General features: G+C 36.9%; 1 long non-coding RNA gene across 1 annotated transcript in view; it reads right to left on the bottom strand.

Moving 5' to 3' along the window:
• The window catches only part of LOC123391679, a 65,217-nt gene extending 55,591 nt beyond the window's left edge, over positions 1–9,626 (bottom strand). The window contains exon 1 of the long non-coding RNA XR_006606384.1: positions 9,558–9,626. This is a non-coding gene — a long non-coding RNA (uncharacterized LOC123391679). The remainder of the gene's footprint in view (positions 1–9,557) is intronic.
• Positions 9,627–26,552: the final 16,926 nt, after the last annotated feature.

Here is a 26,552-nt window from a genome sequence, read left to right as displayed (position 1 = left end):
CCAATAAGTCCAGAGTGGTTGGTACTTCTTACTCATTAGGTCCATTCAGCATAATACCATCAGTACAATGGACCAACATGATATTTTATGGAAGAGAAAGGTGATCAAGATCCCTGTGAACCAAATTATGGCATGCTACTACTCACTCCTAAAGTAAGACAATGATGGCATATTGCTGGCCTTGTGGACCCCTCTCCACTCACCCTTCCTGCCTTCTAACACACACAGACACAAGTGATAAATAAGTAGGCATGGTTCTTTTTTAAATGTTAGCACTCTTCACAACACAATCTTTACTCCGACAGTGTTCAACTATTTTATTTAAACACGGACACTGACATTTTATAGTGGTTCATAGCATCCCCTGAATTAATTTGATTCTTGTAGCTCATATGATAATTAATGAGAGAAATAGCACTTTGAGTCACTCAGTTGTGTAAGAGCAGTGTGTTTTATAACTTTTTCATCTCATAAAACAAAGCTAAATTTTTCCTTACGGTTGGATAAAAGCTTTAGACTGGAGTAAACCTGACCTAAGGCTCCAAGTTTATACGCCCAATTTTATTCCCTCTGTAAATTCATGGGACATTATGTGCATTCCCCCATGGGGTGTGAAATCTTAATCTAGTCAGGTGTTCATGCCTTTTCATGTAATTAAGTAATTATTTTTAGTGGATTAAAAATTTTAGAAGGCTTTGAAAAATGTTAGTAAAAATAGCAGTCTGCTGTGTTTACATCGAGTCTTAATCCTCGTTGTTCAAAGAATGTTTATCAGTTGAAGATATAGCAAATATTAGCATTTCTACTTTGCAGGCAGAGAAGTTATGTGATGCACTTGAAGTGATACTGAAAGTCAAAAGTGGGAGGTTTTTGTTTTTTACTGGAGCTTTTGTTAATTCTCTTTCTGCATTCTCCATTAACACCTTTCCCACTTTTTCATCTCTCCCAAATAAATCCATGGAAGTACTTTGGAGAAATAATATTAAAAAGGCGGTGGCTAAATTTTTAATTATCTTCAAAAGTGCTGTTTGAAAGCGGTGACTATTGCTATGAGTTACCAGTTTATTCTGTTATCAGCCAATTACTGACTCTTTTTATAATACATGCTGTGTCTTGCAGCCATATTTCACCAGCCTTCTTAAAATTCTATCAACTAAAACATATAATCTAAGTAAAAACAGTGTTTTTGTAACAGAGATACAGCTTGAAGTCAATTCCCTTGTCTCTCCCTTTTAAGGGGATCTTGTGTGCAAGATCGGTAGGGAGAGGTAGAGGGTGAGGGGGAGAGAGAGAATCTCAAGCAGATTCCCTGTGAAGGATGGAGACTGATGCAGGGCTCCATCTCATGACCCTGAGATCATGACTTGAGCTGAAATTAGGAGTTGGATGGAAACAATTGAGCTCTTATGAGTCCACGCCCTATAGGGTTAACAAGGTTAAAACCAGCAAAAAGTTTAAAGTTTACTTTTCAGAGAACTGTTTACCCCTAATCAGCTCTTGTGTCTTTTCAGACCCCACTAACAAACTCACTAGTTGTCACTGCGGACGTTTGGACTCAAGGTCAACTGATAATATTCCATCCTATGAACAAGCAATTTCTTAACCCAAGATAATGAGCCCAAATCTCCATCCAGTTTATATAAGCTCTTGGAGCATGCTCATAGCCTCTTCTCCTTGTCCTAAGATAATCTCACTGACGCCAGGGACTGAATTTTGTCTCATTCTGATGTTGAGCCTCTGTCTCAAAATGAATATGGGGTATATGGTACATATATGTTTGCTCAGTGTGCATTCTCCCTCTTCCTCATGAACGGTCCCAGGTTTCTCCACCCTTTTCATCAATATGTATGTGGTCTCAACCCTCATGTTTATAAAAAACGTGTTCTTTCCCCCCTTAGGGAGGTGGATTTGAGGCTTGTCCTTCCATCTCCTCCTTTGGCTCCCTTTCAAATAAACACTTTCCTTGGTATATGCCTGATATTTCAGTGATTGGCTTAGCTGCATGTTGAGCAGACACACTAGGGTTCTGTTACACTTAGATTAAAAGTATACTTGTGCAATGAGTAGGATAAACAAAAATCATTTATACCTAGTAGTAGCATAGTGAAAGGGAAAATGACATTTATAAATAGATAATGTTGAAACCTAAATGAAAAGAAAAGAAAGATTATTGTCAAAGGAACAATAATTAAACTGACATTAGACTTCTGTCAGTAATAGATGCCAGAAGACAAAGGAGAGTGATATTTTAAAAGCACTGGAGCTAAAGCATCATTCCAAATTGAAAGCAAAATAGGAGTCTTTTAGAAAAAGATTATATCGCTTTGCTACCCATAAATTTTTCTGAAAGAACTACTAAAGGATGTGCTTCAGTAAGGACAGAAGTAAACCTAGAGAGATGCAGAGCAAGAGAGAGAAATATATAATGTGAGCTGCTTGTTCTAGTCCCAAGAAACTTATCTTTTTAAAAAAATCAGAATTCTACAACACAAGTGGAGTTGCTTTTTGGACTGGTTACTATTCAGCTGCATTCAATTATAAATTAGCTATCAAAGAAAGCTCCTCATTATCTGGTAATTTGGAATGACTTTCATAAAACTCCCAGAGCCTCCAGTAATTCCTCTTCCAACTCCATTAACTTTCTAGTATTGCAATTAATTGGGAAGATCCATTTAAAAACAACTTGTTCATCACTTTTTGCTGAAATTTTCTGTTAAGATAGAGTATGGATGGATATAAAAAGATTAGCACTGAAATAACTCTGAAAAAATTAGGCACAATTCAATCATGTAGACTACTAGCTTATAGCTCCCCAAATTAAAAATAAGTAAAGTCAGTGTGAACGTAGAAGCACACACATACACACAAGATACACACACCGCATGCAGAGGATAAAACGGTGGAGAAGGGGACAAACAATTGATCCCGAATGTAGTTGGGTTTAGTTAAGATCACAAAAAATGAATGAGGAAAAAAGGATTGGCTCCGAGCAAAATGGTGTTTAAGAGATCAACAAGTCTTGATACAGCACAGTACCATGATTAAACAAACAATTCTGAACACTTCTGATGGTCTGCAACCTGTGTTAGGTGCTGAGGAGGAATTCAGAGGTGTGGAAAATAAAACCTATGGTCTCTAGAGGCAATTCATGTAGTGGGGAGACAGACATACATAAACAATTTCTCTAGTGTGGTTGAAAAAGGTGCTAAGAGAACGGAAGGAGAATTAATTAATTAATTAAAGAGAATTAAATTCTAATTAGGGGTGATTAAGAAAGTATTTCAGAGGAAATTGGTTTAAATTAGATCTTGAAGAATGGGTAAGAATTTTATATCAGGCAATGAGGACAGGCATTCCAAGCAAAGATACATAGGTAAGGAGCATGAGGAAAATCAAGCTCAAGATCCAGCTTTCCTGCTTACCTCCTTCCCAGGACTGAAGGCTCATCTCTGTTGGGGACTTCATCAAGTTCCCAGAAACAAGCAGATAGAAACATCTGAACAGAGGGGAAAATGAAGTGACCAGGAGTAAGACAACTCTTGAAAGAATGGAGGCAAGCAGAGAAATACATATGTATATCTGAAACTTCTGGTGTTTTAAAAATGTTTATAAGTGTCATCATGTTATATATATCATTCTGCAACTTTTTTCCCATTCAACTTTCTTTTTGTGACCTCTACATCTCTGTAAGCTCTGGTTCGTTTATTTTACCTTTTTGCTTACCCATGTTTCTATTTTTTTAAAGATGTATTTACTTATTTGAGAGAGAGAGAGTGAGCACCCGTGACTGGTTGTAGGGCAGAGGGACAGAATCTTCAAGCAGACTCCTCACTGAGCATGGAGCCCAACACAGGCTCAGTCCCACAACCCAAGAGATCATGACCAGATCTGAAACCAAGAGCTGGATGCTCAATCCACTGAGCCACTCAGGCGCCCCACCCATGTTTCTATTGATGCACCTGTCGTTTCTATTCAGTTTTTCAATATTATAAACAATGTTACTTGTATTGTAGAAATAACCTTCTACCTGTCTTCTAATACACCAATGCAAGTCTTTCTAGAGAATCTACCTAGAAAGGGAATGACTGAGTCAAGATGTATATGTATTTCCAACTTAACAGATAGGGTCTTTTATTCATCTATATCTCTTTCCATCTCCCTTCCACCATCTCTCTCTTTTCTTGCTACTCATGTGGTGGGTACGTAAGAGATATTCATAATTTTCAAGGTGGAAAGAAGAGAGAAATTTGCTGGGACCTAAGGTTTAAGAGGATTAAAATAAAATAAAAAAAGAGAAGTAAGACTGGCTTATCAAAACAAACAAACAAACAAACAAAAAACCAAAAAAAAACACAACAAAATCTTGCCATTTGCAACGATGTGGCTGGAACTAGAAGATATTATGCTAAGCAAAATAAGTCAATCAGAGAAAGACAATTATCATATGATCTCTCTGATATGAGGAATTTGAGAGACAGGGCAGGGGGTTCATGAGGGGAAGGGAGGGAAAAATGTAACAAAATGGGACCTGGGAGGGAGACAAACCATAAGAAACTCTTAAACTCAGGAAACAAACTGAGGGTTGCTGGAGGGGATGGGGTGGGGGTGGGTGGGCAGGAGTGTTAGGTGGCTGGGTGATGAACACTGGGGAGGGTATGTGCTATGGTGAGTGCTGTGAATGTGTAAGACTAATGATTCACAGACCTGTACCCCTGAAACAAATAAAACATTATATGTTAAAAAAAAAATTTTTTTTTCTCCAATGCTCAAACAAAAAACAGACAAACAAACAAAAGAAGTAAGACTGGCTTTAATTGATGGTCATTTGGCACCTGGAACACTGGGCCCCAGTCATTCAAGTAGCTGGTAGACTAGTGTTGGGGATAGACTTGGAGGCGAGGAGCATGGCTCTCCCTGAGAGATTGGTGAGTGTCCTTGGACTGGAGCCATGATGAGTGGAGTGTGCATGGTCATGCTCAAGGGCCCAAGTCAAACCTGGCTCTCATCAGGCTCTCTGAGTCTTTTGTTTTTAATTTTATTTATTTATTTGACAGAGATCACAAGTAGGCAGAGAGGCAGGCAGGGAGAGAGGAGGAAGCAGGCTCCCCGAAGAGCAGAGAGCCCTACGTGGGGCTCAGTCCTGGGACCTTGAGATCACGACCCCAGCCGAAGGCAGAGGCCCAACCCACTGAGCCACCTAGGTACCCCAGGCTCTCTGAGTCTTAATCTTTGGCTTAAAAAAGGAGGTGGCAATAAAAGTGATAGTAATACTTACTTCTGGATGCTGTGAAGATTTAACAAGAAAAAGTGTATGAAAGTGCTTCATACATGTACCTTATTTACAACTATTTGAATATGTTCGTATTGTGATCCTTTGCCTTTTTTTTCTATCTTTTCAGTGTCAGTCTCATAGATGTCATGCTATTAGTATTTTTTTTTTAGTTTCTATTTATTGATTGGAGACAGAGGGAGAGAGCATGAGCAGAGGGCGAGGGACAAGCAGACTACCCGCTGAATGGGGAGCTTGAGTGGGGTTTCAACCGACATCATGACCTGAGGTAAAGTCAGATGCTTAACCATTGGAGCCACCCAGATGCCTCTGCTATTAGTCTTAACATAATGTTTGTTTTCCTCTGAGTGCACCTTAAGTGTGGAACACAGAGCTGATCAATATACTCCAGGATTTGACCAACCATGTAGAGTGGGCCAAAATATCAATTTCCCAGTTTTGGATACTACATGTAATAATGCATTTTAATACCAGAACTATTTTGGCAGCCACTCCCAGTGTTGACTCAAATTGGGTTTAAAAAAAAAAAAGAAAAAAAAACAACAACTAAAACTTCCTAAGTGTCTTTGATACAGCCTGCTGTTAAATTAGATTTTTTCTATGCTATTATTAGGTACTTCTTTTTTTTTTTTTAATTTTGGCTTCTTTTTTTTTTTTTTTTTTAAGATTTTACTTATTTATTTGACAGACAGAGATCATAAGGAGGCAGAGAGGCAGGCAGAGAGAGAGAGGAGGAAGCAGGCTCCCTGCCGAGCAAAGAGCCCGATGCAGGACTCGATCCCAGGATTCTGGGATCATGACCTGAGCTGAAAGCAGAGGCTTATCCCATTGAGCCACCCAGGCGCCCCAGGTACTTCTTTTTTAAACTTGATTGTAATACTTTATAATTTACCCCCCACTTATTTCCATTAAACTTCCTTTTATTCAACTTAGACTTCTTGAGTTGTGGTTTGGACTCTGTTCTTCAATATGTATATTATTATTCTTTTTCTAAAACAAACTCCTCTGGATCATTATGTTTTATTCACTTAGGGACAAGCATGGAAAGAAATGATTATCTTGTTTTTGTCTTCTTTCTTTCTTTATTTTTTTTAAGATTTTATTTATTTATCTTACAGAGAGAGTGAGAGACAGAGACAGAGCGTGAGCAGGTGGGTAGAGGCAGTGAGAGGGAGACGCAGACTCTCCGCCGAGTAGAGAGCCTTTTTCGGGGATCATGCCCTGAGCTGAAGGTGGACAACTGACTGAGCCATTCAGGTGCCCCATTGTTTTCTTTCTTTCCGCCTCAGAGTCTGTCCTCCAGCTCTTCTCTCCTCCAGATGTCTCCATAGCCAACCCCTTACTTCTGTGGAGCCTTCCTTTAGTATTGGCTGCTATTTTCACCTTCACAACAAGATTTTCCTGACCACCCTGCTTAATACCGTAGCCCTCATCCTCTGCTGACCCCCATTTTGTTTCATAGCACTTAAAACCATCTAGTACAATATATTTTATTTTATATTAATTATCATTACTGTCTATCCCCATGCTTCATGAATACACGAATCTGCTTTGTTTACTGATAGATCCCAAGTTTCTAGAATAGTATTGAACACATTGTAGGCAATCAATGAATATTAATTGGCTAAAATGAATTTATTTCAGGTCAGTGTCGATTGTGATAAACCGATTTAGATGCTTCTTGAGCCATATTGATAGTGCCCATGCCTCTTGGATTCCCACAATCCATGGATCATCAGTGTTTAGTTTTTGATATATTGATAATTTGCTCTTTTTCACAGATATTTTGGGGAGAAGCTGAGAAAGGCTGAATCAGGGAATGTTAGATGCCATTTTATACCAGATATGTCAGATAGTCTTTAAATGTGATAAATCTCCCACCAAGTCATTGATAAAAATATTGATTAGCAGAAGCCAAAGATAGAGCCCTGAAGTACAGCTCCTATGATCTTCCCCTAGTCATTAATCTTTACTCTTTTGTACAGCCACTTATCCAGGTGGTGTTCACCTGATAGAACCATCTTTCATCCTGTGTTTCTCTCTGTGAGTCACACAGATGTGATGGTTAAAGTTGGTAAATATGGGATGCCAGACAAATGACAGTAACAATAAGGGCTAAAGTATATTGGGTACTTACTGTCTGCTGGGCACCGTGCTGGGTTTAGTATGCACCATATTTTATTTAATGGATTTATTCCACTTCTTTTCCTTTTTTTAAATGAGTGAGATCATAAAACTAGTAAGTGATGCAATGAGTATTTGACCCCAGACAGTCTGACTCCAGAGTCTAATCACTGACCCTATTACACTGACTTCCCTGACATGCATATTCTATGTGAATGTCCCTCACTCAACAGCGTAATTATTCTGACATCAAATATCTTTTGGAAAGTCTGCTATGTGCCAAGATGTGCACTAGGAAGGAGGGAGACAAATATGAATATGATTTGAATTCCCTGCAGAAGCTAAAAAGAAATTTAGAATTATGGAGTACGCTGCATGAATCTTACATCTATCTGCTGCAGTTATTTTGTTTTTCCCTTTTTTTGGTTGTTGATAATTAGTGATGACTTTCCCTTTATGCTAATTTGATACTTGGTTCCAAAAACCTTTTGGCAGCCAAGAGGCACAAAAATCCAGGGGATAAATACACTTCTCCTCAGAGGTTTCTAAAAAGCAGAAACTGGGGACACTTTCTTGATGGAGCCTGCTTATTTATAGTCCCACATAAATGCCAATCCCCTGAACCCTGAGAGGAGCTGTGCTTGAACAGATACCCCTGACCTGCTGCCAAGGTGCTGCTTTGATCTTCTGAGTCTTTCACTAAGTTCTCATGCGATCTCATCGCACTGCCCCTTAACTGAAAGCAATTTTCATGTTTTATATTTAAGCCTTTTGAGGCTCTGAGCCAGGTGGTGAATTAATTACATTTGTAGGTTGAGAAAAGATCCCAACTTTGTTGTTAAATTCAGCTAAAGTTAGAAACTTCTTTTGAAGGCTGTATTAATACCATTTAGCTTTTATTTCATAAAAAATCTATTTCAAAGGCAGTACATGGTTTAATGGCTGATTTTAAATGTTTTAGATAAGGATTATTATAATCATAGGTAAAAAATATGAAGGTTTGTTTTTTTTTTTAAAAATCAATCAGTGTCTTTTTGAGGCAATGACAAATTTTAGTGGAGGTAATATGGCTATGAGGTCTTCTTTTTGGAGGTAAAGGGGAAGTCATGTTTGAGGTTTATAGAATTTATACAGAGTGTTACTTCAACACACTAAACAATCTGGAGAGAATACAGTGCCAATAGCATTTTTCTGAGAGGGCGGGGTGGGGGACTTAAGAGAGCTCTGAACTTGAAGTCAGAAGAGCAGTTCTAAATCTTCTTTCCAGCACTTACTTGAAATCTTATCTTGGCAAACTCCTTAACATCACTGACTCTCAGTCGCTTTACTTATAAAATGGGAATAATGGTATTTTCTCATTATTGTTCTAGGATCCACTGAAATAAAGTTAATAAGTTGTCTGTAATGGAGTAGGTACTTAAATTGCTACAGGTATTTGAGCCTGCGACACTCAAAATACACTAAAAATTACTGTGGTTCTTGATACCCTGAACACTATTTTGCAGCTGGAAAGGAGAAGAGCATTACCCTCCTTCAGAAATGGAGAAACCCTATTTTAAATGACCTGAACCTCATCATTTGGAAAGAGGCAGAGAACCCTGTTTTCTAACAAATACCTTTCTTATGAGTTCCTGTTCAATAGCAAGCAATACAGTAGTAAAAGGAAAGGCCTCTCTTAAATCAAGTAGAATATATCTTCCTTGAGTGATTGAATGCAAACCTTGACTATGTAAGCATTTTCAGGAGAAGGTCATTGTCTATAGAATTAATTTTCATTCTTGGCTCAACAATGCCTACTGGCCGTCAGAGCTTTGTGAAAACCCCATCTGTTTAGTTAGGGACTGGCCTGATTGATGAGGGATTGACAGGAGTTGGAGGATAAATCCTGGCATCTAGAGATAAATTATTTAAGTGCCCTTTCATTCTGGGTAGAAACTAAGTCTCCTTGAAGACATATAATATAAAGTAGAAAGTGAAAACTTTCGTCTGAATATAGTAAATAATGGAAGCCCTAATAGATGCTCAATGAACTTTGTTAATTTTGTGATTTAAAATTTTTTTCTTTCTTGAAATTATTCAGATAGCTTTCATTTAATACATATAGGTCCAGTATACACTAAGTTTTAGAATTTCACTTTCTTACCGTTCTGTGTTTTATTCACTCTGTCTTCACATACATCAGCCAAGCCTGGTTTTGTATAGTTTTCATTCTAAAAATACATATAATATTTAAATCAGATTTATATTTTTAAACTATTCACATTCCACTCTGTGAGATGCTAAAATAAACTATCTCCTATTATCCCCAAGCCCATCCTTCAAGAATTTCTAGAGGTGTTTATCATTATTTCATATATGAACACATTTCATATCTCACATTGCCACTGTAGTTAATATATCTTTTATGAATTACTGTTAGCAAGCGATTCCATGACAAAGAGTTATACTGAGAGCACAGTCTAACATGTAAGGCCATCTATGTTTTAAATGATAAATATTCCAAAATTTAAATAGACTAAAAACCAATAATCATCTAAAAATACACAAAATTACTTGATTTTAAAGAAAGCCTACAATATACAAAAATAACAATTTGTTTCATTTCTTCTTAAAACCTGTGAGATGATTGCAGTAAACTATGTTGTATTTGATCGTTTCAACATGTCAACATCATATACCAAAAAATAATAGATAAATACAGTAAAATGCTATTTAACAAGCATTTATTTGGGTTCAGTAAAAGTAAGGAATCCTACAAAATATTAAACAAGAAGCAATGACCGAGGTCCTGGATTAACTGTGGCTGTCAGTCAAATGGGAAAGATCAGACACGAAGGGAAATAGTCTAAATACGAGGTAAAAAGTGGTAAGTATACAACAACGTGTTACTGGAGCTCAAGGAAAGAAGGATTTCTTTTTTTCCTTATGGAAGGAAGGAGAGAGAAGGGAGATTAAAGGCTCAGTGGAGGTGTTGTCTTCTGTGGTGGCCCACCAAGAAAGAAACAGAGTAGGAAATGTTAGTCATGAGCCTCTCCACCCATTGTGTACTCACCCATCTATCAGTCACCACTAAGCTTACTTCTTTTCCTTAGAGGCCAAACTTCCTCCTATTCCCCCAAACCTACCACACACTGCCATGCCCTTGTATTTTGGTACAGGATTATTTCTTTTCTTGGAATACTTTTTCTCCCCATTATTCTTTGCAAACTCTCACTCTTCCTTCAAGACCATCTAGAACTCTGCCTCCTGCTTCAGCAGTCTCTCAAACCTTGTCACTACTTCCTCCATTCCTTTACAAATTTTGTACACTCCCTTTTATAAAACTTAATCTGATTTGGCATCAGTTTCTTCATCTCTATTGGGAGATTCAAGAAACATGACTTATTTTATGTAACTATTGCTTATCACAATGTTTGGCACTGAGAAAATAATACATGTTATTTGAATAAATGAATGGGAGAATGTGTAAAATGTGTTGAGTGTGTTATATTATTTTGGTGCTAATTTACATGTCCTGATGAAAAATGAGGTTGAGCATCTTTACATGTGCCTACTGGCCATTTATATATTTATTTTTGTTAAGTGTCTATTTAAATTTTGCCAGTTAAAAATTTTCATTGACTTGCGTTGTATGAGTTTTCTATACTTTCTGGTTTCTTGGGATTTTGACTTAGTTATGGGGATTAATCAGATTGCAACCATGGTCACTTCCTTACTTCCTAGAGGTGGTAGATTGTGAAATAAATATGGCCCCAAATTTCTCCTTTCCTAGGGAGTGATATTGCCCTTCATCCAATCAAGAAAGAGATAGAGTCTACTTCTTCATCTTGAATTTTAGTGGGCCTGGTGACTTACTTTCTTTCTTTTTAAAGATTTTATTTACTTATTTGACACAGAGAGTGAGAGAGCACAGGGGTAGCAGCAGAGAGAGAGGGAGAGCTCAGCAGGGAGCCTGGTGTGGGGTTCGATCTGGGATCATGACCTAAGCCAAAGACAGATCCTTAACCGACTGAGCCCCCCAGGCGGCCCAGCCTGGTGATTTTCTACATTCCAAGAGAGTGTAGCAAAAGTGACATTGGAATGACTGCCGAGCCAGGGCATCAAGAAGCCTCACTTCCACCAGTTTCACCCGTTTGAATCCAGCTGCCGTGTGGAAAAGTCAAATCTTTGATGTAGCCCAGTTCTATCTCCTAGAGGATGCAGAGAGCAGTTTAGCTATCCCAGCGGAGACGCCGGAAGACATTCCGAGTCAACCTACTGAATCGTAACAAATTCCCAAGTAGTGGTTATTTGAAGCCACTGAGTTTTTAGGTGCTTTATCACAAATCCACGGGTAATGGATACACTGGGATTAAGATGCTCTCAAGAAGAGTTTCATTTATTGGGGTGAGTTTGGGCAAAATTAATGCTAAAGCATTTGTTAATGTAAAAAAAAAAAAAAAGATTGAATGGAAACTGAAACCTGTCTTATGACCAATGTTGTTTGAATTATCCACCCTATAGAGTGTACTGGGAGAGGAAGAACATACAATTTCATGATTTTAGGTAGTGTACAGACAATTGTAAGGTGCTATATTCTTCTTCTTCTTTTAAGATTTTATTTGAGAGAGAGAGAGAGAGAGAACAAACACGGGGAGGAGCAAAGGGTGAGGGAGAGGAACAAGCTGACTCTCCACTGAGCCTGGAGCCTGGAGCTTGGAGCCAGGAGCCTGACACAGGGATCCATCGTAGGACCCCGAGATTGTGTCCTGAGTTGAAGTCAGATGCTTCACCAACTGAGCCACCCAGGTGCCTTCTAAGGTGCTATATTCTAATCTCAGAGTAATATTTGGGATGTTTTTTTGCAGAAAAAAGTGAATAAATTAAAAATTTGTACCACATATATAGTGGTACAAAGAATATAGTATTCTTAGAAGCAGTCCTAAATATTATCAAAACACAAAAATGTTCATATAGATGCCAAATAAAATAAATTTTTCAAAGCCTCAAATGTTCTGACAAGTATTAATTCTCCTTTACACAATCTACAAAATTTATTAAGTAGATTTGCACACAATACAAGTAAGTTACCCTTGGGAGATAATAAGTTTTGAGAGAGTAAATTGTAAATAGAACCTCAAACATTTGATTGGATGAGCTATTATTTTTCCATGGGCCCTTCCTCTACTTGCTAACTCTATCATATTTAAATCTTATACATTTAAAAAATAGAAAATAGAGAAATGTTACTAAAAACATTTTTTTGAGTAAAGATGCAGAACTTTAAACATATATTCAAAGCATTTATCTAGGAAAATAGCCCCCCTGTGAATTACTGGTTGCATCACAGAGGTATTCCAAATAGCATCTGCGAAAATTCATTTAGTACAAAATTATGTTTCCCACCTACAAGACAATTAGAACCTAGTGCATGCATGGAGGAGTCTGGGAGGAAATTATCTATCAAGAATATCTCAAGGCAGTTGGCAAATATCCAGATTTTGGAGGAACCTAGTTAGTGCCTTGTTCTAACTATTGCAAAAGTAATTTTCTTTCTGAAATGGAAAATTAATGTAATGTTCCTGAAGGGAAACATTTAATAATAATCAAGTCAAGGCATAAGGCACCTGATTCCCTTCTGTGACCTTAGTCCTAATGTATTAGTAACCCTGAGGCTCTGCTCTTAACTAGATTGTGGTTCAGAGACTAAATCACTCAACTGTGAAGTTCTGATATTCTCCTTGCCCCTATTTCATATGATAATCAGTGTTGAGCTGATGGATATTGCTAAAAAGCACAATAAACTTTTCCCCATTTTTTTTTTTTTTTTACCAAAACTATGGTCCAGTAACATTACTCCATACTAAAAGAAAGAAAACACCTTAATGAGTTATGTTAAGATCATATTCTGGCTAATAAACTTTAATATATTTAAATCATCACAATTAATTAAATACCAAAACAGAGATAGAGAATATAGTTTGACATTTCATAAGAATGTTGTTTTGCAATAAAATATTATACCAATAGTAAAGGGAACAAATATAATTATAAATAAGTATATTAGATATTCAGAAAATTTGGTCACATTATTTTAAAATAAGTACTAGAAATGGCACTTAATAGAACTGAATAAAACAAATAGCCCTAAAACAAATAGCCCTTAATGGAAAAGATGGCATGTTTCAACTGAAGATATCTTAACAGCAAATTTTATCCTTAATTTGTTACTTTTTGAGCTCCAGTTCTATGGAATCTGGAAATCACCTGTTCCAACTTTCTACCTATGAAGGAATCTCTTCCACAGCATTAAAAAGAAATTTTATTTATTTATTTGAGAAAGAGAAAAAGAGAGAGCACAGGCAGGGGGAGGAGCAGAGGGTGAGAGACAAACAGACTCCCTCTGAGTGGGGAGCTCTATGTGGGACTCGATTAGAGGACCCTGAGATCATGACCTGAGCTAAAGTCCAATGCCCAACAGACTGAGCCACCCAGCCTCCCTTACAGCATCTTGTCAGAGTACTCATCCAATCTGAAATACGGTCACGGGCAAGAGAACTCAAGGATCCACTTCTTTATGTTACCGGATCCTTAACTGTTTGACAATTTAAATTTGCACCAGATTTTCCTACCAGAAGTCTTGGTTGTTCCTAACAGAGCAGATTTCTCTTACACAACATAGCCCTTCAAATACTTGTCAGCAACTATATGGCACGAGCAGATTTGTCTTTTAGAGAGATCACTTTGGTTGCTAGGTGGAGTAAACTGAAAGGAATAAGCTGAAAGAAATTTAAAAAGAACCTAGACTGACAAATTATAAGAAACGGGGAAAAAAAGAACAAGTTCTGGCTTCACATTCACAGGATGTCCAGTACACTATTGGGAATTTTATTTATGGTTGAGATGATAGTGAAATCGGCCAACAATTTTGGAAATGATTTAAAAATTATATTCCCACTACACACACACTAAAATGAACTAGAGACTAATTAAAGATTAAAAAAAATGAAACCATTAACATACTAGAAAAATTCTAGGACAATTAAAAAAAAATTCCTGAAATGGAAAAGTCTATCTTAGCATTATATCAAAACCAAAAAGATATATAAGAAAAGGGTTTTAATCTAATCATTTAGCAAATGTGAATCTTAGACTTCAAATTTGAATATATAGTCAACAAGACATTATTCCTTTAATTTCAACCTTCTAGCAGGTTATCAGAAAGTTCCAACCTTATTACAACTGAGGCCTTCTTCTATTCCTCAAAGTTGCATCAAAATCAGAGAAGCTTACGTGGTAGGTAAAAAATTAGGTGTGTTGCACCAGGGGATGATGGGATGCAAATGTCAACGCTTTGATTTTCTGTAGAATGTCTCATGGTGCCATTATCAATATTCAAGTCTATGTTTTGTCCTTGAAGTTGGGTAGCTCTCTCTGGCTTCTGTCTCATACAGGGATTTAGGGAACTAGCTGCCTTTGCCTGGATGCACATTCAACAGTCTCTGGAATCCTGCCACTTCCCCAGCATGAAAATCGAGGCAGCTCTGAAACCAGGCGTCTTGTCTCCAAAAATCGCTTTATAGTGGTGGAGAAACCCCCACTCTACCTCTTGTGTTTCTACTCTGCTTCTTCTCTCCTACCTGACCTCCCTCTTTTTATGCTATAACAGGCTTTGACAGTGCATTTCAAATCACTCAAATTATTAATAGTTGCAAAAAAGTTAATATTTCCTTAGGGACAAGGAAGAATTGGTCTTAAATTTTCTTAGGAAAAAAAAATTTGAAGAAAGGGAGGAAAAGTAGAAGATTGGTTTTCCATTTCAAACAGTTTTTGCATTCAAATCATACCTACAAAAAATTTTCAAACTTCTGTATAAGAAAAAATCATGTGAAAGAAGCCTTGGAAAAAAGCCTGGGGAAATTATTACAATGTATATGATAAACAGAGTTTTTACAAATCAAAATGCAAAAGACGGTATTTCATAAAATGTTGGCAAAGAACACAAACAACCAATCTAGAGGAAAAAATATAAATTATCATATTTTATACTTATGAAAGATTTCTTACCCTTACTAGAAATTTTAGAAATGCAAACTAAAGTAACAACCATCATTTCATACCAACCATATTGGCTTTTTAAAAAAAAAGTCAGTCTAAATACCCAAGGCAAGGACTATGGTAAGACAAGTTACTTGCCTCAGGAACAAAAAATTCAGTAATCAGAATAAATAAATTTTGATGGAAATTAATGAAAAAAATCTATGATGAACAAAATGTCAAAGTTTTAAATAAAGGCAGGATTCAGCCTTGCATTTTATATGACCTTAATCCTGGCCCTGCCAATAATGGTAAATATCAGGAGAAATCACACTCATCCCTACTATGAAAAGCCTACAGATTGGTGGGCAATTTGGCAATATATGTTCACAATTGAAATATGCATAGCCCTTAACATAAAAATTCTACTTTTGGGAATTTTTTATAATGAAGCAATATGATAAACAAATAAAGGTATCTGTACATAAATGCTCACTTAAACATTGTTTAAAGGAGCAAAACATAGAAAAGTGATAATTATCCAGATAAGTTATGCCATATCTCCTCACTTTGTCATACTACTGACAATTGAAAATGATGTGGGTATATATACTTTTACTTAGAAACTTGAGGCATGCTATAGAAGTAACTGGAAAAAAGGAGCTTTCGTTCTTTGTAGACAAATAGTTAAAAAAAAATGTTTAGGTTTATACACACACACACACACACACACACACACACACACACCCCACATCCATTCATCTATTTATCTATGTATGAAAGAAAATTTAGAAAGGTAAGCCTGAAGTGTTAACAGTGGTTTTCTCTGAGAGGGCAGAATAGAATTCTGGGTCTATTTTTTCCCTAACATCCTGAGTGATGAATTTTTTCCCTGATTTCTAAAGTTGTTTCTACCAAGTTGGAGGAAGAGTGAGAACTGAGACAAGAGAGTTTGCACCAAGGGAATAATTATAATACCCAAATTCCCATATCAGGAGAAAAACGTCTAAAAGCTGTGCAGCTCACTTATTGCCTCTTAGAAGATGGCATCTGAAAAAAATCTACTGTGGAACTGTAGCCCTTTTAGTCCCCAGGACTTTTCCATAAATCTTCTTATTTCCTTTTCTTTTGAACAAATGCATTTTCAAGTTCTGGATTTCACTTTGATTTTCCCTTGAATGCTGCAAAAATGCCACCCCAATTCTAAAGAAAGGGGGATTTCTTATGATTAAGGTGTCCCATGCTTATAGCTAAGGATTCTCCCATGCCAGTTCTTCAACCACAGTGGAGCACAGGAAAGGAAAATAAGCCAGCACCATGCATTAGAGCGTAGTGTCATGGGAGCTGGAGGAGAAAGTTTCAACAAATTGCTGAGCAAGGCCACATTCGGCAAAAATGTAAAGACGTGCAGACTAAGTCTTGATTGTTGGATTATGGAACTGAAGATCATTGGTCACTTTCAAGGGTACGTATAGAAGTAAAGTGTCAGGAGTCATCATGAAAGGATGTAAGAACAAGTTCGATGGGGTAAGAATGTGCTAAGAAGCTTTGGAAAGCATAATTTAAGTGAGAAGTGGTGGGAAGAGATGGACTTGCTTGACAAGATAGAGAAAAAAAAAACCCATCAACATTTAAAAAGACTAGAGGGAGGAAGATGTATTACAATGATGAATTACAGTGGAGGTACAAAATTAAATGAAAATAGTCTGGGGGATGTAGCACCTACTGGGATCCGAAACAAAATGTAAATGTGTACACCAATGTGTAAATGTGCCTGCTAATAACTGGGATCTTTCTGGTAGCTAGATCTTGATTCTTAGTTCCAGCATGAGCCCTGAAATTCTGCATTTTGAGTGAGCTCTGAGGTGATGCTGGTGCTTTATCTCCTCAGACCACACTTAAGAGAAGCATAAAGTCCAAACCCAGTGCTAAGCCTTGAAAGGAAAGACACCAACACCTCTTTCTCTGGGATGCCATCAAGGAAAGAGACATGCTGTAGAGAAATCAAATCTGAGATGACAAGAGATGAGGGAGTTTATACTAAATGACTTTAAGCTCCTTCATAAAGAACTGGTGAGCTCATTTGTTGGGAATTAGTGTGGAGAAATGAGGGCTTGGAAATGGTGGGGAAGTTTTGGAAGAACTGTTGTAAGACGCTTATTAGGAGATCCGGAAGAGATGAACTGTGTTTTTGGTGAGGTGCATTAATAACATAATTAAACCATGGAATGAAGTGTGGGCTTTAGGTAAAGGAAGTAAAGATGACTTTCCCCAATTAAAATTAATGAGATAAATTTCACCTGTGGTGGCCACAGTGCGCTTGCTAATAACTGCCTTAAAAGGCTCAGGAATGCAGTTCACCCCATCACCTACACGTGTGAAGCAGCCTACCCAACCCAACTGTTTCGATCTTTTCTGCTTACCTAATATTCAGCAATGAATAATATAAAAAACACAGCCTCTAGCTGTAATCAGGCTGCCAAGAAACAAACAACCAAAACAATATGGAAAAATGAGAGTCTCCAGAATCTTTAATGTAAGGGCAAAGAGCAATTTTAAATTTATCCAAGTTAATTTTTCCATAAGCAATTGTCTTTGTTGGCATTTACAGAGCATGTGAGCCCGACAATAATCCTTCAGGAGCAAATGGCCTAAAGAATCCCTAATGACCAGAAGGTCTCCTCGAGCCGGTTTGGCTCCGGGGTGCCTCATTTCAAAACCCACTTCCCCTGTCATCATTGCTTGCACAGCCCTCCATTGCTCTACACCCAGGACACTTTCTCAGATGTGGCCTTGGAGTTTGGTTCCAAGTGTGAAATGAACATTGTGAGAAATGAACCTCCCTTATGTGTTATTCGTTCATTAAAGATGGAATAAAAAAAGATTAAAAAGTCCCTCATTATTAGTAATTTTACACACTATGAAGTTCCCTGCTTTTCTCATCTTCTGATTATTTCTACCAGACTCATTCCCAAAACTCATCTGCCATATTCCTCACCAGGTCCTCTGAAGTCATTTTCCTCTTCATTGAATTAACCTAGTGATTCCCCTCAGATTACCAATCATCTCTCTGTTTTATAGTTATTTACATATCTTCTCTCCCATATTAAACTATTAGCTTCTCAAGAACAGAATTCATAGCTTATTTTGTTTCATATCCCCCTCTGCATCTAATTTTATTGTCGAAGGTTTTATCTGTAAGATTATTTATAAAGGAGTAATCCAGTTAGAGATTGACATGAAGCTAAAATAAATGGTAATTATGAAAATATGTTTCTATTTCAGTTCTGGAATTCTGTAAGCACACTCAAGGATACTATCTCAGTTTTCCCTATATCCTTCTATATTTTAACATCTAATTGCATGTAAAGTATGTGATATGCATTCCAAAAGACATTTGCAAAGGAACTAATCAGACCTATCTAATATACTTTTGATGAGTTAGATTCTGTCTCATAAACCCAAATGAAAAGTATTAAACATTACAGCACCAATTCCCCCCCCCCCCATCCTCAAACTACAGAGTGCAGAGATGGAGGAAAATGTTATAAATTTAAGGACAATAAGAACATGCAGAAAAAAAAATCATCCAGGTTTTTATAATCTTTTTGGATTTAGAAAAACATTCAGTGCATTTCGATAAACATAGTGAATACCATTTTGAATTTTATATGCAGGCATGCCTCATTTTATCATGCTCTGCTTGATTGTGCATCACAGATATTGCATTCTTTACAAATTGAAGGTCTGTAGCAACCCTGTATCAGTGCCATTTTTCCAACAGCATTTGCTCACTTCATGTCTCTGTCACATTTTTAAAAAAAGATTATTTATTCATTTATTTGACAGACAGAGGTCACAAGTAGGCAGAGAGGCAGGCAGAGAGAGAGAGGGAGCAGGCTTCCTGCGGAGCAGAGAGCCCAATGCGGGGCTTGATCCCAGGATCCTGGGGATCATGACCCGAGCTGAGAGCAGAAGCTTTAACCCACGGAGCCACCCAGGCGCCCCATCTGTGTCACATTTTGATAATTCTCACAGTATTTAAAAATTTTCATTATTATCGTATTTGTTATGGTGACTTGTATTCAGTGATCTTTGATGTGACCATTATAATTGTTTTGGGGCAGCATGAACTGCATTCACATAAGACAGTGAACTTAATGGATAAATGTGTGTTCTGGCTCTTCCCCCACTTCTCTCCCTCTCCTCAGGCCTCCCAATTCCCTGAGACACAACAATATTGAAATCAGGTCAATTAAGAACCTACAAGGGCCTCAAAGTGTTCAAGTGAAAGGAAGAGTCATAAATATCTCACTGTAAGTAAAAAACCAGAAATGACTAAGCTTAGTGATAAAGTCATGTCAAAAGCTAAGACAGGCTGAAAGCTAGGCCTCTTGAACCAGCTGGCAAAGTTGTGAATGGAAAGGAAAGATTCTTGAAGAAAACTGAAAGTGCTCCTTTGGTGAACATATGAAAGATAAGAAAGTGAAACAGCTTTATTGTTGATACGGAGAAAGTTTTAGAGGTCTGGTTGGAAGATCAAACCAGCCAAAATATGCTCCTAAACCAAAGCCTAGCCCAGAGAAAGACCCTCACTCTCTTCAATTCTCTGAGGGCTGAGAGAGGTCAGGAAGCTGCAGAAGAGAAGTTGGAAGCTAGCAGAGGTTGGTTCCTGAGGTTTAAGGAAAGAAGCTGTCTCTGTAACATAAAAGTACAAGGCAAAGCAGCAAGTGCTGGTGCAGAAGCTACAGCAAGTTCTCCAGATCTAGTTAAGGTCATCAGTGAAGGCGGCACACTAAACAGATGTTCAATGTAGACGAAACAGCCTTCTATTGGAAGAGGTGCCATCTAGGATTCTCAAAACTAGAGAGGAAAAGCTAATGCCTGACTTCAAAACTTCGAAGGACAGTCTCACTCTCTTGTTAGGGACTAAGGCAACTTGTGACTTTGAGCTGAAGCCAATGCTCACTGGCCTTTCCAAAAATCCTAGGACCCGTAGGAATTATGCTAAATCTACTCTGTCTGTGCTCCATAAATGGAACAGCAACATCTGAATGTCAACACTTCTGTTTATAACATGGTTTACTGAATATTTCAAACACACTCTTGAGACCTACTGCTCAGAAAGAAAGATAAAGATTCCTCTCAAAATATTACTGCTCATTGACAATGTATCTGTTCACCCAAGAGCTCTGATGGAGATATACAATGAGATTAATGTTAACACATGCCTGCTAACACAACATTCATTCTGTAGTCCATAGATCAAGCAGTAATTTCAAATTTCAAGTCTTATTATTTAAGAAATATATATGTATATATATATATATATATATATATATATATATATATATATACACATATACATATAGCTGCCATTAATAGTGATTCCTCAAATGAATCTGGGCAAAGCAAATTGAGAACCATCTGGAAAGGATTCCCCATTCTATATGTCATTAAGAACATTCATAATTTGCAAGAAGAGGGAAGAGGTCACAGTAACAACATTAATAAGTGTTTGAAAGACATTGACTCCATCCAATCCTCATGGTTGACTTTGAGGGGTTTGAGGCCTCAATGGAGGAAGTAACTGCCGATATGCTGGAAGTAGTAAGAGAACTAGAATTAGAAGTGGAGCTTGAAGATGGGACTGAAATGCTGTAATCTCACGATAAAACTTGAATGGATGGGGAGTTGCTCCTTATGAATGAGCAAAGAAAGTTGTTTCTTGAGATGGAATCTACTCCTGGTGAAGGTGTTGATATCAACAAAGGATTTAGAATATTACATAAACTTACTTGATGAAGCAGTGGCAAGGTTTGAGAGGACTGACTCCAATTTTGAAAGAAGTTCTGTAGGCAAAATGGTATTAAACAGCATTGTATGCAACCATCAACAACAAGGCAAGATTTCCCACCAGCAAAAAGATGGCAACTCGCTGGAAACTCAGATGGTGATTTGCACTTTTAAGCAATAAAGTATTTTTAAATTAAGGTATGTAGATGTTTTTTAGACATACTGGTATTGTATAGTTAATAGAGTTAACATAACTTTTATATGCACCAGGAAATGAAAAAAATTCATTTGATTTGCTTTATTGCAATATTTGCTTTAATGCCATGATCTGGAGCCGAACCAGCAGTGTCTCTGAGGTATGTCTGTATATTATATAGAAAATAGTTTTTAAAAATGTAGAATTGGGGGTGCCTGGGTGGCTCAGTGGGTTGAGCCTCTGCCTTTGGCTGGGATCATGGTCCTGGGGTCCTCGGATCGAGCCCCGCATCGGGCTCTCTGCTCAGCAGGGAGCCTGCTTCCCTTCCTCTCTCTCTACCTGCCTCTCTGCCTACTTGTGATCTCTGTCTGTCAAATAAATAAATAAAAATCTTTATAAAAAATGTAGAATTGACAGGACAGTTTGGGGTGAGAACAGTAATAAGCTCATTTTGCTGGAAAGTTCTAGAATAATTAATATAATCTCTTACCAGCAGCTTTCCAATATAACAGACTGAATAAAATTTTCAAAATGATCTAAAGCCTTTTATTTCATATGTTAGTATCACCTTACCACTCTACTGTATCAATAGTGGTGTGTCATTCTTTCATCACAGCTGAAGACATTGGTAATTAATCTCAAACATTTCTACTCTTTTTATAAATCAGTTCTAGTTTCTTGCCAATAAGCATAAGGTTTTCTTCAATGTATTAAAATACTACTGCTTTATCATAAGGAACATTTGAATTAAATTCAAACACAGTATAGCCCCATTCCTAAAGACATGCAAGTTTAAAAATATACAGTTGGCTAGATAGTCTCCCAATAGAACATACTAAATAAGGTTCACAGCATGCAATTTTTAATATATGGCATGTTGTTCCTAAAATGTTTTGGAAATCACTTCTCTGACAGGGGTAAATGTGTCTTCCATAATTATCTGTTATATGCCAGAAATTAGGGAATTTGTCTTGTACTATATGAATGGAATCAGGGTGGACTTATTTATGGTAGTTAAAATTGGAACTTGTAATTAAAAAATATGTGTGTCCTCAACCAGAAAAATCAAAGGCCATTTGCTGATTTGGGATTCTTTTGTGGACATATTATATACTGCATAAAATTTCTAACCTCAAAGTGTGGTGTGTTCATTGGTCTGTTGAAAAGTATGATAAACACCAGAAAGGGGAAAACCCCCACCCAAATTATTTTAAATACTATAGTTATTACTTTTCTCCATTGTTTCACATCTTTTGGTCTAAATTAACTTGGCATGATTAGGAGAGTAAGTCTAAGACTGTGATAACAAAAAAAAAAAAAAAAGGATTTTTATGAGCCAGATCTGAATGAAATATTATTATTACTTGTATAAAGTCAGCATGTGAGTTTTTAAAAATAATCTGAAATAACAATCTTAAGTACTTTTGCAGAGGAGTAGAATTTGTCTTTTTCAAATTATTTTCTGATATATAGTCATCATGGAGACCTTGAACTGTGCAGACAGTAACATTATCTTTTTGCTAGAAGTGTTACATCAACATGCCTCTATCTGTATAAGTGAATCTTATGCTTGGGGACATTAAGAAAATTATCAATTAAGATCATTGTCTTGAAACAATAGGCAAACTGCTTATCTTCTGTAGCAAGTGTAAATACTATCTTAAGATGTCTTGATAGGATCTGATCTTTTATTTCTCATCCATGACCATCCCAGGAAAGAGATTTCAAAATAGGAATCTTTCTATTTTTGTTCGCAGAGTCTGTACAGGCATTTGCTCCCACAGATGTTCCATATTTACACACAGGAAAGAATTTTCAAGCCCACCTCTGCTGATTAAAAAATGATGACGATACTAAAGAGCACTCTTCTGTTCCAGATGGAAGTCTTATTAAATGGCTCTAGATACCCATCCTTGTGAGCACTGGGAATATCTGGCCTAGAATTTTCTTTTGGTGGGCCTCCTCAAACTTTCCTCCACCTCCAGTCCTGCGGGACAAAGCTGTTCTGCTTGGTGCCAGAAATTTGCTAATTATTTGAAGACATTTCCTGGCTAATCATTAAAGAAGGTTTGTTAATGATGGTCTTAAAGAGGCTTAAAGCATCAATTAAAAGGTAAATAAAATTATTTTACTGACAGCTTATGTATCCAAAAATGATTGCTCTTTGTGAAATGGTAATGTTCAGGCACGACAAAATGATTTCTAGCGGCACAGTTACTTTATTGTTTAGTACTTAGGGGAGGAAAAAAAGTTAATTGAAATGTGAAAAATGTTTAGTAAGGAATTACTGTAATTTACCAAATATTGTTGACTCCAGTCACTTTTACAACTCGAATCTGCTGAAACACCTAGCAATTATTTATACATAGTAAAAAATTGTAGTGTTAGCTAATCAATAAAACATTCACCTCTTCTAGAAGCATTTTTAAAACTCCCAAGCAAAATATAAAAAGACTGTGAATACAATTGCACTGAATTTTATTTCTACTGAATATACAAATCCCATCAAGCATTTAGTTTTAAACTTTTATAGACTCTAACACTGTCACGAGAGTCAACATAAAATCAGTAATTTTTCTACATAGGAGTCCCTGCAGAGGGAAGAATGTTTCTCCTTGCTTGAAAGTATTTGCATGTCCTAAATAAATGGTTCAGACTCTGCTTGGTTCATTAACACGTTTACCAACTGAGCTGTAACTAATTGTGCAGTGAATTTAAACCATACCCTATAAACAGTAATGTATAAGAGCACCTAAATAGTAATTTAAATGCATCTGTTTCTGTAAAATAAATTTTAAATGATTTGGTTTATATTAAATATTCTGGCTCACCTGATTCAGCATCTCCCCATTATCATGTTTCTATTCCTGTCACTTTCATTACCAATCTTTCTCTTGTATATTATTTTTAAAGAAACACAGATCTTATTCTACATTATATGACCACTACATTATATGATCATTTTATAGACATGAGTGGCATGTTTCAATTGACAAAGGGAAAAATTCTCTTAGATTTTTCAAACAGGATAACCGTATTCTGTTAGAATAAAAAATGGCATGTTAAAATAAATCTGTAGAATAGTTGAATGAAGCTTTGAACAAGTTCAGGAAAGAAAATTTATTATTTAAGGGATTTTTTTTTCTATTGGTAGCTTTTAAATAATTTTTATTGTTATTTTTGACATTGTCTCAGTAGGAGAACGCCATTAGCCACATTTTACAAAGGAATGAAGGCTTGGTGTTTATGTGTTTTATCAGGAGTGAGCTAGTAATTCATCATTGTAGCCATCAAACCACTCTCATTAAAATTCTTCTCTTGCTGTCCCTCTTCTTCACTGTCCCATTCCTTATCCATGGTTACAAATGAGAATATAAGGATAAGCCCAGACTGCTTATTGTACTATTCCTTTCCTCCACATCTACTCCTTAGAACATTCCGCATATTCTCAAATATTGCTGAAATATTTCTAACTCTTATCACTCCCTATTTCAGTCCTATCAGAAATTTCCCAACTCCTCCTTTATAGTTCTCTTGACCTTCTCCAACCATGGGGCCACACGTGAAGCACGTACAGACCGCACTGCAGCGAGGATTACTTACACTCCCTCTGCCGGAGGTTCTAAGTCTCTTTACAAAAAGAAGATACACTGGATTTATCATCATCATTATTTATTTCTCAGGAACCCTTTAAGGTATATCTCAGGAAAAAAATTTAAGAATAATTTCAAGAAAAAGTTGAGACTAATTTTGGGGACCCAGGTTCCACAGAAAGTATGGGGCTAATTTTACATGAAGTACCTAAACTGGAGGAAGAAACTGTGTAGGGAGTGAGGTGAGGCCGACTAGGGAGGGGAGAGGGAGGGAGGGGAAGGAAGGAGGAAGAGACGTGTGTAAAAACACTAGTGGAAAGAGAAAAAAAGACAATATTTGTTCTCTTTTTTCAGGTTCTATTATTTGACAGAGAGAGATAGAGAGGGAACACAAGCAGGAGGAGTGGGAGAGAGAGAAGCAGGCTTCCCAATGAGAGGGAGCCTGACATAGAGCTCGATCCCAGGATGCCAGGATGCCAGGATCCCGGCATTATGACCTGAGCTGAAGGCAGACTTTTAACCACTGCGCCACGCAGATGCCCCTATGTGTTCCTTTTCTGTAAGATCCTCCTAAAAGTCATATGAAGATGAGCAATGTAGAAGCTGTTGCCCAAGTTGTGGGGTCAGAGTTGATGACAACGAACCTTTCACAACAAGATTTCAACTAGAACATATTGGTAAAAGTACACATACTTTGAAAGAGTCACTTATTCTCTGCATATTTTAAATCTATTTCTTACCCTTTTTTCGCACTTCAGTAATACCTATTTTAAGATGTGAGTTCTTCAAAGACAAGAAATACATCTGTTGTGCTTTCTTGGCATAGCACCTAGCACAGTAAATGGGGGTGTTAAATAAATACGATTAGAGGAGGAAAAAAATGGAGGAACAGTAATGATTGGTTAATCTCACATTTTGACCTATTTTTATCCTGTTAAGTTTTCTTTAATGAGACTAGGTGTAAACATGCTAGTTTATCTTACATAAATTCCCAAAGCTGATCTAATACACGCAAGAATATTCTGATTTTTTCCCTAGGTACTGATTATTGGCATTGAAGAACTGATATTTTAAGTGGATGAATCCCTTACCTTATAGAAAATTAGAATTCTGAACAACTTTGACCAGCTGAAAAGTAAATATAATGAAGCTCCTTTGGGATAAAAGATAATTTGATTTGTAAAGAAAAAATACGGCAAAAGAAAAATGCAGGAAATTTAGATATACAGAGATATCCATTAAAAATTATTGTTTCACTGGAGAAAATCATGGAAGCATACCATCTTGAGACAGTAAAGATCTTCTAGTCAAGTTGCTACTATGTACATGTAAGCACACTGGGGTGCAGATGAGTCAGATGACCTATGTAACTCAAAATAGCTAATAAAGTGGAAAGGGGGAAGTAGATACTAAATCTTCTGACTCCCAGACCAGTGCTCCAAAGATGGAACATTATGATGACAGATATATTTTCATAATAAATTATAGTGTTCAGTTTGTATCTCAACAAATTAAGAGACATGAAAAAATGAAGTGA

The sequence above is a fragment of the Mustela putorius genome, unplaced genomic scaffold (genome assembly GCF_011764305.1).
Source record: "Mustela putorius furo isolate JIRA1106 unplaced genomic scaffold, ASM1176430v1.1 tig00000275_pilon_pilon_pilon, whole genome shotgun sequence".
Taxonomy (NCBI): domain Eukaryota; kingdom Metazoa; phylum Chordata; class Mammalia; order Carnivora; family Mustelidae; genus Mustela; species Mustela putorius.
The sequence above is the reverse complement of the archived record's forward strand: the minus strand, read 5'-3'. Positions and strand labels throughout refer to the sequence as shown.